Source organism: Malaclemys terrapin, chromosome 3, assembly GCF_027887155.1.
Source record: "Malaclemys terrapin pileata isolate rMalTer1 chromosome 3, rMalTer1.hap1, whole genome shotgun sequence".
Lineage (NCBI taxonomy): Eukaryota > Metazoa > Chordata > Testudines > Emydidae > Malaclemys > Malaclemys terrapin.
Genome location: NC_071507.1, coordinates 199,538,163 through 199,553,576, shown reverse-complemented (window position 1 = coordinate 199,553,576; position 15,414 = coordinate 199,538,163). Strand labels below are relative to the sequence as shown.

Below are 15,414 nucleotides of genomic sequence, written 5' to 3'. Positions count from 1 at the left end.
GGGGATGTCTTTTAATTAAGGCTTTCATGGAGAGAATAGCTTTTGTTCAGCAAAAAGATAAAATCCACAGTGATAGTCACAAGGTGTCTTCAGTGACTCTAGGATGTTGGCAGATGCTTTTGATTAAAATAAATATTGATACATATAAGAACATAAGAAAGGCCATACTGGGTCAGACCAAAGGTCCATCTAGCCCAGTATCCTGTCTACCGACAGTGGCCAATGCCAGGTGCCCCAGAGGGAGTGAACCTAACAGGCAATGATCAAGTGATCTCTCTCCTGCCATCCATCTCCATCCTCTGTATTTATAACATATGCCCAGGTATATGGGCCACACTGGTATCTGCATATGAAATTATCTGTGGCAAAGGTCAAGGATGTGCTGGGACAGGGTTCCAAACACAGGCTTAATTATAAATTTTGAAGCAGGTGGACAGAAAGGGTTCTGAGAATTGTAGCTATCAGTGAATTGTACTTTTGCTATATGGATCATGGGAAAGATCTTCAAAAGCACAAAGGAGAGTTGGAAGGCCAGCTCCCATTGATTTCATATGGGAACAGAGTGGCTAATTGCCTTCTGTACATTTGAAAATCTCCCCTCAGCCAAGGCCTTACCACACTTGGAAGGCAACTCCCATCTTTTCATGTATTTATACCTGCTCCTGCATTTTCCACTCCATGCATCCGATGAAGTGGGTTCTAGCCCACGAAAGCTTATGCCCAAATAAATTTGTTAGTCTCTAAGGTGCTACAAGGATTCCTCGTCCTTTTTGCTGATACAGACTAACACGGCTACCACTCTGAAACTTGGCAACACTAGTAAGTTGTGTCGCTTTATACACCTGTATAGTTAAGGCAGAACATCCCCTAATGCGGACACAGTTATACTGGAATAAAGACGCTTTATACCAGGCCAGGTTTACACTAAAAAGTTAGGTCGACCCAGTTACGTTACTTGGGTGTAAAAAATCTACCCTCCTGAGTGAAGTAGTAGTAGAATTCTTCTGTCGACCCAGCTACCACCTCTTGGAAAGATGGATTACCTATGGCAACGGGAGAACTTCTCCTGTTGCTGTAATGAATGTGTACAGTGCTGCAGCTGTTACTCCTGGGGGAATTCTGCGTCACTATGTGTGCGCAGAATTCACGGCCCCCGCAGATTTCTTTGCTTCCCCACAGAAAAATGACTTCTGAAGGGGAAGCAAAGGGAAGCCACAAGAGCAGTCATGCACCCCTCCCTGGCAGTCCAAGCAGGTTGGTTTGGGTGCCCAGAGTGATTGGTAGAGACGTAAATCACCACCAGGGAAGAAGAGGGGGGCTGGGCAGTCATGCATGTGTGAGAGACACTCTGTCCCTCTCACTTGATATTGTGGCATGTTCAACGTGGTGGGGCAGGTCTTTGGGGTGTTTCTGGGGAGGCAAGCGCGGGGCAGGCTTTCACCTCAGGCAGAGCAGAATGTAGCAGCCTGCCTGCCGTTCCCTTGCCTGCTTGTACTGCCAGAGCCAGCAGCAACTGCTGTCTGCTGCCCCCGGGTCCTAGCGTTCCCCATCCACTAATGGGAAGAGAGGCTGCCTTTACCCTGCCCTTCCACCCTAGCCCCGCGCCTCTCCAACGCCCCAAACCCGTCAGCCCCAGCCCTCATCTCCCCGCACCCTAATCCTCTGCCCCAGCCCTGAATCCCCTCCTGCATCATGAACCCCTCATCCTCAGACCCACAGCCCTCACCCCTGCATTGCCTCTTATCCCCAAACTCCCTCCCAAACCCCCTCCCCCCTTCCCACACACCCCCTCCTGCCCTCAAACTCCCTCCCAAAGCCTGCACCCCCTCTCCCTTTGCACCGCCTCCCACCCCCAAACTTCATCCCAGAGCCTGCACCCCTCACCCCCTCCTGCACAGCCACCCCCTGCCCCAGCCCGGAGCCTGCACCCAGCACCCAAACTCTATCCCAGAACCTGCACTCCTCCTGCACCCTAATCCCCAGGACCTGCACCCCAGACCTCCTCCCCCCACCCAACTCTCTTCCCAGAGCCTTAGGCAGGTTGGGGGGGGGGAGGGGTTCTGGGCACCACCAAAATTTCTACAACCCTGCCACCCATGCAAGTGGATAAGGGTTGGGGAAGTCAGGGGACAGGTAGGGTCCTGGGGGGGGGCAGTTAGGGTGGGGGGTTCTCAACAGAGGGCAGTCAGGGGACAAGAAGCAGGGGGGGTCAGGGTTTTGAGGGGGGCAGTCATGGGGGTGGGAAGTGGGAGGAAGTGGATGGGGGCGGGGCTTCCCCCACCCAGTGTCCTCTTTTTTGATTGTAGAAATATGGTAACCCTACCTTTCTGGAGATGGTCAGTAGACAATATAAATTGTGAGTTTGAGTCCCCAGCCCTCACTTGCTCTTCTGTTGTGTATGATGTAACACTGAGTGTATGGCTGCATATATTTGTTGACTAATAACTAGAAGTAAAGGGTCAACATTGCTACATTACTATTAGACAGAGGGGACTTGGGGATTTCCTCCAGTCTCCAAACCCATTCTTCATCCATTGTATTATAGTTTAAATAAATTACCAAAATAATTGAAACCAGCGTGATTATATGGTGTTAACTGGACAAATAAAATATGCAGAATTTTCTAATATTGTATGCAGAATTTTTTATTTTGGGGTACAAAAGTCCCCAGGAGTAAGCCGCGGTGCCGCTCTAGCATGTTAAATGTAGACATAGCCCAGTGTAGCTATTCCCATATGAAACTGGGAATAACTATACTTGTGTAAGGCACCTTTATATGACATAACTGTGCCCATGCTAGGTGTTATACCAATATAACTCTGGTGGGACAAGATCTCTGCCCCCAAACTATAGAGTTGCACTGGTATGCTTTTAAGTGTAGATTCCTGGCCTTATTCTGGAAACATGGTCAGCATTGGCAAAGGCACAAAGAATTAAGTACATATAAAGACCAGTTCACTTCAAAACCATAAACTGGATTAAATACATATATATGGATGATAATCACCTCCTGTTCCAAGTGCTTACCTTCCATTAGCCATAACGGAAGTGAAATAAACACAGAGGGAAGACTAGAGTGTAGCGTTTCAGGCACGTGCAATGCCATAGTGGAGAAAGTGCACAGTGCTGTAATCTGTAGTATACAATACTTTTTTATTATATATATAAAAATAAAAACTTAGCATGGTCATCATGAATGAATTCCTATTTTTATAGGAATTTGTATTAACTCTGAATTACAATCTATTCACTACTATATATTACTGTCTTCCAGGATCGTAAGACCATTGAGTTTCTGAGGACAGCATTTCAAATGGTATGAAATAATCTAAGATTTATGCTTACTGATCTATTTAAAAGAATGCTCAGTTTAGCTGCAATTCAAGACAGACAGCAGCATTAGCTCTAAGAGACTCTCACCCCAAAGTGAAATTATTTCTTTTAAAAAGTTCACATACAAATACTAAATTTACCAAATACCCAAAGCAGCAAAGAAGATATTTTTGTGTGCTTGTTACAAACCAATCTGAAGAGCAATAACAGGTTTTTTTTACTTCATTACTAAGATCCCAATTCAGACAAGTACATACGCATGTCCTAAATTTTGGGCCTAGGCACACTTTTGTGCTTAAGTGTTTTCCTGAATACAGGCCTAAATCTGTTGGTTATTTACAAGCCAAATTCAGTAAACTCTGTTTTAAACACACACTTCATCCAGTAATCTTAAACAAGTTGTTTTGTCTGGTAAAATGCTGCATTACCTCCCCTCCTGTTCCAACAGCGATTGCTATTGGGGAAGTTACAGAATGATGAGTTATGGGACAGTAAAATGCTGTGTTCACGAAACTACAACCTACATGGTAATAAGGACCAATTCTCTAACGGAGGAGGAATTGGGGTATGAAGACACAGAAATGAAAGAACAACAAAAAGCCCTATATCTTTTTTTCATTACCATTCTGTGTGAAGTTGTTCAGGGCGATGATCTCTCACAGTAACTTCTAGCAGGGAATCGGATGATCTCAAAATAACCTCAATTCAGTCTTAATGCTTCATGTCTTTCACTTAAGCTAAAAATAAAGGTACATATGAATGATTATGAAATGATAAAACAAACATGAAACTGAAAATAATGCTTTCTGTATCTGGCAGCTCGACTAATGCACATTGTATACGAAGAGTTGAAGACATTTTTATCCGGAAGGATGGATAAAAAATTATACACATTTACAGTACATACACATGAACAATGAATGTGTAATTTAATTTAACAAAAAATAATATTGCAATGAATATAGCGTAAGTTTTGGCCCAATATTTCCATTACATGCACTAACATCTGAGGTTGACACTGATGTATCATTCTTTTAGGTTATGAGACATTTTACCAGTTATGTTGTACCAATCAAAATCATGTTGACTGCAAATAGCAGCATCTGGTTGGAATCATCAGTGGGCTATTTAACATACTTAATTCATCTTGTGTGTGTGTGTGTGTGTGTGTGTGTGTGTGTGTGTGTGTGTGTGTGTGTGTGCGCGCGCGCAAAAGTGCCACCTTAAAATATTCAAATGGACTGTCTCAAAGCAAAGTCATCTTTATGGTCATTCTCCTTGATTTCACGCAAAGATCCAGCTAACAATATATAATGTTTTCATGTCAGCATGAAGTCTGCATTTTAAATTTTCTGCGTTGACACTACAAGAACTAATCCTATTATTTCCTTAACAGAGTCTGAATAGGCATCTCCCACGTACTCCTTTCTATTGTAAATTTAACCCACGTTAATTCACTTACCCAGCTCTCAAGCTGCTTTTCCTACGAACTGGGATGTAATGGAACAAAATCCTTTCTTTTCAAGTTTGAGATTTGAGACAGTCAAATCTTTCAAAAAGGTTATGAACGTTTGTAGACCTTTCCGTTTAAGAAGAACAAACATTCCAACAGGTTAGAAAAAAATTGCAGCACCAAGTTTAGTGCAGGGAATACAAACACTACACAACACCTCCCCCAGTTTACACCACTGTCAGATGGCCGACATTCTGGCCAACTACGCAAAAATAAGAATCAGAGTTGCAAATGAAATTGCTGAAGGGATTTATAGGATGATTACGAGAATGACATTTTGACAGAGCAACTGCGTAATGATTGTCCAAAACAAATAGCAATTGCTTCTTAACCGTTTCTTTTCCTCTTTGATAAATTGTAATATTCAGAGGTTACTAAGAGGAAAAAGAACTCGGAAAAACAGACTTCTGCTGTTGTGACGGACTGTTTGAAATCATTTTTGGTCTCTCAGTGTTCAGCAGTGCTCTTTTCTATAGGCTGAATTATTAACATGAATTACAGTGAAAACTCAATGATCTGCACACTAATTCACACACACACACACACACACACACACACACACACACACACAGAGTGTCTCTCCCCACTTCTCAGCAAAGGTGCAATAGCAGAGTAGACTCTGATAGTACCGTTTCCAATACGTAGTATAGTGTGTCATTTACCAGTAAACTATAAAATAGTTGGACTAAATTACAATTATGAAAATAAATCAACACATTTCTTTTTGTGGTGCCTTATGCTTAAGGTTTGGGTTTTTTTTTTTCTTTTTTACATTGTGATTATTCAATTACTTGCTAATCCACAAAATTCAGTAATTCAACGTGTCTCCCAGTAATTAATGTGAAGTACAATTCTATTGTAACATACAGATCAACTCTGATGTAAAGTCACACAGCAGACTGTACTAAGAATGTGAGGTGATGTGTGGTACATATTTGAAAAAAGGCCAGAAGTAGGCTTGCTCACACTGCTATGTAGTACATTGAGGTGCAATAATAATAATACCCTTTCTTGAGGAAAGCCTCCCATGAATAGCATGCTCAAAAAGCTAAGTGTGTGCTCAAAGCTCACAGTGCAAAAGGAAAAGGAAAACAGTGATGATATACTAGCTGAGGAGCTGCCCTAAGTTCTCAAAACCTCATTGACTTCAATGGAGCTATGACAATTTACAGCAGCTGAGGATCTAACCCATTATATCTGAGAGACACGCTACAGACACAAACATTTTCAAAAGTGCCTAAGGCCCATTTTCAAAAGTGACTTAGGCACTTAGGGACAGATTCTTTAGGATATTTAGCCACGTAAAAATGCATGGATCGAGCTGCACCTTTAGACACCTAAATAAGTTTAAAAATCTGGCCCTTAAGAACCTAAAAGCTAGTCTACACTACCAGTACTACAGTGGAGCAGCTGTACCGACATAGCTGTGCTGCTAGTTCAGATGCTCTATGCCGAGGATGTGCACGAGGGTACAGACTATCATACAGGCCCATAAGCCTGACTTCAGTACCAGGCAAATTGGCTGAAACTATAGTAAAGAACAGAATTATCAGACACTTAGGTGAACACGACATGTTGGGGAAAAGTCAACAGGGCTTTTTGTAAAGGGAAATCGTGCCTCACTAACCTATTAGAATTCTTCAAGGGTAACAACAAATATGTGGACAAGGGTGATCCAATGGATTTAGCGCACTTGGACTTTAAGAAAGTTTTGACAAGGTCCCTTACCGAAGGCTCTTAAGCAAAGTAGGCAGTGATGAAAGGGAAGGTTCTCACCAGGGATCAAGCAACTGGTTAAAACACAGGAAACAAAGGGTAGGAATACATGGTCAGATTTCACTGTGGAGAGAGGTAAATAGCAGGGTCTCCCAAGCATCTGTACTGGGATCAATTCTGTTCAACATATTCATAAAAGATCTGGAAAAAATGGGTAAAAAGTGAGTTGGCAAAGTCTGCAAATGATACAAAATTACTCAAGATAGTTAAGTCCAAAGCCGATTATGACGCATTACAAAGGAATTTCATAAAACTGAACTACATCTGCCATTTTGTTGCACATTTACACAATGTTGATAAATGCAAAGTAATGCACATTGAAAAACATAATGACAACTATGGATATAAAATGATAAGTGTTAACAGCTAAGTTAGACCCTAAGAAAGAGATCTTAGGGTCACTGTGGATAGTTCTCCGAAATCATCTGCTCAACATGCATCAGCAGTCAAAAAAGCTAACAGAACATTAGTAACCACTAGTAAAGAGATAGATAATAAGACTGAAAATGTCATAATGCCACACTATAAATCCATGGTATGCCCACATCTTGAATACTGCATGCAGCTCTGGTGTTCCCCATCGTAAAGAAGATACATTAGAATTAGAAAAAGTAGAGAGAAGGGAAACAAAAATAATTAGGGGTGTGGAGCAGCTTCCACATGAGGAGAGATTAAAAAGATTTCCAATCTGAACAAGCCCAAAGAGATGGCTAAGGGGGGAAATGATAAAAGTCTATAATATCATGAACGTTGTGGAGAAAGTGACTAAGGAAGTGCTATTTACCCCTTCACATAACACAAGAACCAGGGGTCATCCAATGAACTATATAGGCAGCAGGTTTAAAACAAACATGAGGAAGTATTTCTTCAGACAAATCACAGTCAGTCAATCTGTGGAACTCATTGCAAGGGGATGCTGTGAAGGCCAAAAGTATAACTGGATTAAAAAAAGAACTAGATAAATTCATGGAGAATAGGCTATCAATGGTTATTAGCCAAGATGGTCAGGGACACAACCCATGCTCTGGATGTTCCTAAGCCTCCGCCAAAAGCTCGGACTGCATGACAGGATGGATCACCCAATAAATTGCCCTGTTCTGTTCATCCCCTCTGAAGTATCTGGTACCGGCCACTGTCGGAAGACAGAATACTGAGCTAGATTGACCATTGGTCTGACCCAGTATGGCCGTTCTTGTATTCTGATTTTCAATGGGACTTTCACTCCTAAATCCCTTTGGGGTTTTTGAAAATCTTCCTTTATAAGCAAATATTTTCTCCATAGACTGAATAAAGCATTCATTCTGGAGTATGTAATGTTAGCTATTATAACATCTCCAGGTTATTCTGACATTTTCTTGCAGACCATTCTTCTCTCTGATTCCAAAGATATTTAAGGGGAAAGTACAGTTCTACTATTTCAGATTTTTGTACCCACTGCATTTGCTTACAAAACAAAAAATTATCCAGTGATTGGAAAATTTCTTTCTAGCTTCTCATTTGAAAACTACTACTTCGGTCTCTCTTTTTCAGAGATCTATTATCATGCAGCTCCCCCACCCCTTTGAATGTCTCCATTATATTCCTTCCTACGCCAATCTCTACTTTATAAAAATTACAGCCCTTAGGAGTACTAGAGAGTCTGCAGCTACTCAGCGGAGGTGCAGCCCTGCTCTACATTATGCACCATTCACGTCTAAACCCCAAACATTCTTTTAGCCACAGATCCTAAATCTATCTTGCACCACCCAGATAATCTATCATTTAGCCCTACCACCTTATTCATTTCTCAGATTTGATGCCATTTTTAGGTAGAGACTCAAGACGCAGTACTGCTTTATGCCTTTTTCCTTTTGGCTCCAGCTGAGACTTTTCATGCTCATCTTCAAATCTCAGATCTCTATTTCTGTAAGTCATTTTCATCCTTACCTGTTGTACATATGAAGCTGGATTTTCTTTTCCCTTACTTTCAATCTTAATAAACGCTAGCACTCACATCTCTGCTCTTATTTATTTACCTTCAGTCTTCACATGTGGAGTACATATATTTCTGTCTTTATTTTCACTTCTTTCCCAAAGCTATCTATAATATAAATTACATAACTCTGAATCTTTAGCAATCAGTCTCATCTTCTTTCTACTTGTCTACACAATTTTCCAGGTCTTACACCAATAGAAAATGTGTGTTTTTCTGTTAAGATTTTTTTTCTGAATCTGAGAACTTGGACCTATTAGACACTGGCCTCTTAGCTTGCTTTTTTGGCCACTGGGTTAGGTCCCATATTGAATCAAGTTTGCTTTCCTTAACAACTATCCTTAAAAAATCCTGTTTTTTTCTTCCATTATTTCAGCATTACCAACTCCAAGAATTCAAAAATCATTAATCAGGGCCCCCAACCTCCAAAAAACCATGAGATGGTCTTAAAAAAAATCAAGATACACCTCTACCGTGATATAACGCTGTCCTCGGGAGCCAAAAAAATCTTACCGTGTTATAGGTGAAACCACGTTATATCGAACTTGCTTTGATCCACCGGAGTGCACAGCCCCGCCCCCCCCCCCCCCCCCCCCCCCGGAGCACTGCTTTACCACATTATATCCGAATTCGTGTTATATGGGGATAGAGGTGTAATTAAAAAAAATTATACATTTGGGGTTCTTTTAATTTGACTTCTTCCGCTTTTGTGTTGATAAGCTTCATGAAGAAGAGATTGCTAACAGTAACACTGTAATGATTTCCCACAAATATTCTATATTGGATGACCAGTTGTTTACTTCGGAGTAAGAGTGCACTTTATTTTGGGATTCTATCACAGAGATTGCTGGAGAAGAACTGGGATTAAGGAGAATGAAAACGTAACACTGGATTACAGACAATATCATCAAATAATAGGAAAGAAAAAAAGTGCTGTGCAGAATGGATGCGCTGGAAGGTCAGAGTCAAGTCAATTAAGAGGAGGAAATGGGCAATGGAGGAAAAGATGTCTTGAACAAGCAGTCAAGAGGGTCTGTCTGAATGATCATAATCCATAGTGGAATAATATCATGCGGTGCATTGAGGAAGCCTCTGAAAGACATGGCTTGACAAGGGTATTCAAGACTTTGAAGGTCCTAATTGGACATCCATTTTTTGGCTTCTGCCGGGTAAGGACAAAAATGGAGAATAGTGCCAGGATACTGTTATATGATTTAAGTGCTGGTGTTAGTACTGTTGTGAATTAATGAACAGATCCCTACCAAGATGTAAACTACAACTCAGTCGAAAAATGAAGCCAGCAGAAAATAGGCTAGTGACATTAGAGGAAGTGATGGTTGTGGTCAAACAGATACAAAATGAGTGCCTAGTCTTGACAATACTACTAAAGAGTGGAGGCCTAGATTTATTTCACTGGCTTCAAAGAGTTGTCTTAAAAGTTTGGGAAACCAGTCACATTCTGTAAGACTGGGGAAAGGGGCTGCGTCCCCCCCACCCGCTTTTTTTTTTTTTTTTAATAAAGAGCAATCATCATGGCCAAATTATAGGGGAATAATGCTGCTGTCAGTCCCAGGGAAAGTGTTCATAATCATACTATTGGACTGACTGAAATACTGTCTCAACCCAAAAATGAGACATAACCAGCATGATCGCCGTACTGGTCAATCTACTATCCACACTATATAAGCTCTGCAGAATGTTACTGGAAAACTACTAGAGTAACAAAAGGAAGCTAACATTACGTTTATTACTTTGCAGCCATTTTTGACTCAGTACATCAATCACTACTGTGGATACCACTACACCAGTATGAGGTGCCTGAGGACTTAATGTGCTCAGTAGAAGAACTGTGCTGTGGAACAGCTGGGTGAGGGTCAACAGTTAGTTATATTACAGACTGTTTTTTTTTTTTTTTTTTAGGAGTACCAGAAGTATGCCAGGGATGCGTTCTCTCACCTACATTATTTAATGTTCTAATAGACTATCTGATGATAAAGCTGCTTGTGGCCAAAGTAAGAGGTGTGAAATTTAAAGATTCATCTTTAGAGGATCTTGAGTAGGCAGATGATAATGCCTTACTTGGAGAGACTACTGACCAACTATAGCTAATGCTGGAAGAGCTACGAAAAACTGCTGAATCTATGGGACTTAAGTTCAGTGGTGATAAAACAAAAGCATCCCTCCTATAAAATGGAAAAGAATGACCTGCCAACGCTGCATGTAGATGGCAATGACACTGAATGGGTGAATAGTTTTATCTATCTGAGTAGTCAGTTAACAGCAAGATGTTCAGCTTGGTCTTGTGTCAATGGCACTTCAGTGCTATCTTTGGATGGCGGGATGTCTGTGTGACAACTCAGATACGAGTGTTCCATGCAGGACTGATGACAACTATGTTATACGGAGCAGAAACATGGCCATTAAAAACGGCCAAGGAGAGGAAACTGAACAGTTTTCCGTGTCAAAAGTTACAGTGTATTCTTAACACATGTTGGTTTGATTTTGTCAAACATGAAGGTATACTTTGATGATCCCAGCAAGTTTCAGTCTTGCACCAGTTGAGAACAAGACAACTGCCATGGTGGGGTCACGTCCAATGTGCAGAAGAAGGTATACTTTACAGAAGGTTTATAGAGCTGAGGTCAAAGGATGCAAAGCAAGAGAATGATCACTCTTGGAAGATACAATGCTGATGGATTTAAGAAGCCTAAAATCCTCCTATATTGTCTCTTGCTGAAGACAGAAGACTTGCAAGGGACCATTCGAAGTGAATGACCATTCTACATGCCACTATGGCTACATTATAGCCACGTGAATTCTACTGCTGCCACTCTCAATTTGACTTCTGATTTCTGAGCCTTTAGTTCTCATATTTGCAAGCTTTTTTCCTCACAAGCACAAGAGCAGAAACTTACTTTTTCCAATGGTGCAAACTACCTGATATTCTCATATACTCACCTCACTACAGGAGCTGCAGCTTTAAGAAAAAACACCAATCATAAGAACTATGACAAAAATCAAGGGCTGGAAACACTATTTTCCCCCGAGAGTCAATGAGTCATGAGAATAGCAGCCACTGATATCAATGGTAGTTAAACACCTAGGCACTTTTGAAAATCCCACTAGACGCTTGTCTGCATCTTCAGTACCTTAATATATTTAAAAATCTGGCCCAATTGACTCTCTGGGCCTCATCCACAGCCCATGGAAATCAATGAGGGGCCTTTCCACCAAACTCCATGGATTTTTGATCAAGTATTCTCTCCCACATTTCTCCAGCCAAGACAATCGCATTCACTGGATGTTGGACTAGATATACTTTATTTGGCAAGATTATGGCCCTCGATAGGTTCTTACCTGGGAGGAACCAAAGAAGGGGGCCCAATGCTTCCAAGGGCACATTAGACAGACACTTTACCTTGGACACATTCAGTAAAAGCGGTTTTATGCCCTTAAACTTGAGCTTCATTGCATCAGGACTGTGGTCTCTTTCTGAGCAAAGAGGGGAGAGGTGGTCTCTATAGCAGAAATGTGCACAGTGTAATTCTACTTCCTTGTACTCTTTCACTGGGCATGGCAAAACTGTCCGTTTTCCTTCTGTTGATGGTGAGTTTGGATGATGCATCCCTAGAATCACCACTCTCTAATCTCTGAGCAAAGAACTGTTAAATCCAATTTCGTTTGTCCACTCAGTTGGACATAGTGCAGAAACCAATGCATCTGTTATTCTTTTCGCTTTGTCTTAGAACCTACCCTGTTCTCTAGCACAGTACTTTCTACATCCGCTCCTTGTTAAAGAATCTTCTGACTGTTTCATCTGATCTCTTTTGCTTTTTTACTTTACACTCCTCACACAAGACATGTCCAATTTAAAATAAACTCGTGCCCAGGCTACTATTGCTAATGAAATGTTGAGTATAATCCACCGTTGCTTTTTGTACTCTAGGAGAATATTGCTGCATGTGAAATTTTAAGAGATAACGGAGTCTGAAATTAATGAGGAAAATCTGTTCATTATTACCAGACAAACTCAAACTATAAGCCAGCTTTTGTAAATAGCAAATGTATTGAAGCATATACATAATTAAAATACAAATATATTTTGAATAACCTGAAAAACTTGCACCAGAACATGTTCCTGACAATCTGCTGACTTTTTGCATAATGATGTGCCTACAACTGATACAATGCAACTCACTACAGCCCCAACAATTTTCAAGGAGCATAGTTTATCGTTTGTGTTTCCTTCATGTTCTTGAAAACCAGGTTTTTAAAAAACAAAAACAAAAACAGTGACCAGTTCAGTGCAATGTCAGGTTACAAGATCAACTGGTAAAATCTGTAATACTTCCTGGGTCCTGGGAGCGTTACAAAATATGAGAACTAGAACTTTTAATTTGTCATCACAAAATGCATATGCCTAAACTAAATTATGCACTCAGAAATGCTGAATAATCCCACACATCTACAGGACTGAAATACAATAGAACCACAGACCCCTAATAAATTCCACTGGACATGACAAAACATGTGGGACAATTATTACTTTCCCTTTGGGAAGAGGAGGGGTTGGGCAGGAAATTAGGAACAAAGATGGATATATTTTAGCATCTTTCCAGCATCATAATAGCTCCCTACTAACTGAAAGGCCAACATGCTATTTTAATAAAAATAAATCATTTTTCAAAGGGTCTTTTATGCCGATACAGCTAAAACTTTCATTAAGATTTAATCAACCTACAAATAGAGGTGGTTTCAAATTTCTAGACGCTGCAAAAAATACCACAACTCTTCCATATCAGATAAGTCATTGCAGTGGAAGAAGAAATCCTGAGATGGGTCAGTACTAAAAGATTGTCGAGTGGTTGCCACACAATGCGCTCAAAAACAGAAGCATCCAAAAATCACTGGAAAATTTAGGCCAATAAGATAGGAAATAAGGAGAAATGCACTAAGCGAAGTGTTTTAGAGTTTTTCAATGGGTGTGAACCTGTTCTGTTCACCCAATTTCTAACAGAGAGCCGAATTCTTGGCTTAATCATAATCAACACAATGTAGCCAAATAAAAAAGTAGCCATTCAAGCAAAATTGGCAAATGTTAAATGACTTTGGAGCAATGCTTAAAGCATGTGTCTAAAGAGGTTCGGGAGAACCAAGTCACACTGCAAATAGGTAAATAGAGTGACACACCTGCGCTACCAGAAGATGAGCCTTCTCCTCTTAGTATGTCAGCACTGTGGGAAGCATTATCACACTAGCAGCCTTTATTTCGGTCTCTACAATCACCACTTGAAACATTTTGTTGACACGACAGAACATGACTCAATTTCAAGCACCATTGGGGTTGGATAATTTCAAACATCTTTTAATATTTGTAGATAGTCCAGTGGGAAGTTAGCTGAAAAGATATGAAAGGAAGCCATGTGAAAATCTATATATAAACCTCCTTACCATTCCTGAGTCAGACTGGAGGAAGGGGGGGAGCAAGAGGAAACACAAATGGGAGGGAAAAGATTCAGACTTTGGGCTAAGTTGCTTTAAGCAATTATTTATGTCCAGTGCCTCCATTACAAAGTCACACTTATACTTTTGGGAACAGTACCAGGCCATCTCCATCAGTTCAGCCTGGTACTGTAGAAATAACCTGAGTTATTTTTATATCTTGTGTGTACATTTCTTTCCATTTATGTTAGGAACAGTCAAGTTACAGATAAGTTCCTCTATTGTTTGTGTCAGTGTCACAAAGAAAAGATTCATGGCCTACAAAGGTAAAAGAAGAGTGCAGACTGATGGATCAAGACAGAACAGTTACAAGCCCAGTTCTAATATTCATAAGTAAAACTTCAGAAAGGGTACTGATAAACATGGATTTATAAATGGAGGATGTTTGGAGAAATTTTCAGCCTGATTAGGTAACCAGAACTTCTCTTACCCACGTCTGAGGTCAATGACCAGGCCTTTGTATCACCTAACTACATTTACAAAAGGCTCAAATTAGCTGTTCTGTATTATTGTTAAAATTATGAGAGCACCTAGAGGCCCAATCAGCAGCAGGGCTCCATTGTGTCACATGCTGCTCAAACATATGAAAGACATTGCAAAGACATTTACTCTTGTGACTTGAAAAAACTGGTTTTAAACATAGTAATAATTATAATAGAAAGCTTTTCATCAGTATATCTTAAAGCAGTGGTTCTCAAAGCCGGTCCGCTGCTTGTTCAGGGAAAGCCCTTGGCGGGCTGGGCCAGTTTGTTTGCCTGCCGCATCCGCAGGTTCGGCCGATCGCAGCTCCCATTGGCCGCGGTTCGCCGCTCTAGGCCAATGGGGGCTGCGGGAAGAGCGGCGCGGGCCGAGGGATGTGCTGTGTGTCAGTGCATTATCTGAGAGTAAATGCTACTTAAATCTCCATGACATACCTAGTTTTCTATTAGCCTTATAAGTCCAATGTATAGGTTGGGTTACTGATCCACTTCAACTCCTGGAACTCTGTCAGTCACTGAAGACAGAGGATTTAAATCTAAAGGCGGAGAAAAACAACTCAACCCAGAGGAGGTGTCTGAAATCTGAGTTTCACTGGAGGGCTGGTGCTACTCATGAATAGTCCTGTGAATGGCACACTTTGAACTCAAAGTGAACACTCTCTTACTGTCTTCATTGTTTAATTTTTAAAAATCCCTCTAGCCTTTTATTAACTGTCAACAGATTTTACCCATAAAAATGTCTCTCTTATGCCTCTCTGGGGAGGCGTCCATCTGAGGCGCCCTCCTGCAACAGGCTGGCAGCATGACAAACACCTGCCTCATTTTCCCCTTTCAGAGAG

General features: G+C 40.9%; 1 protein-coding gene and 1 long non-coding RNA gene across 2 annotated transcripts in view; both read right to left on the bottom strand.

Moving 5' to 3' along the window:
- Positions 1-15,414, bottom strand: part of XKR6 (XK related 6) — a 319,540-nt gene that overhangs the window by 243,435 nt on the left and 60,691 nt on the right. The window lies entirely within an intron of this gene.
- Positions 1-15,414, bottom strand: part of LOC128834911 (uncharacterized) — a 38,803-nt gene that overhangs the window by 3,323 nt on the left and 20,066 nt on the right. The window contains exon 2 of the long non-coding RNA XR_008444518.1: positions 3,956-4,070. This is a non-coding gene — a long non-coding RNA (uncharacterized LOC128834911). The remainder of the gene's footprint in view (positions 1-3,955; positions 4,071-15,414) is intronic.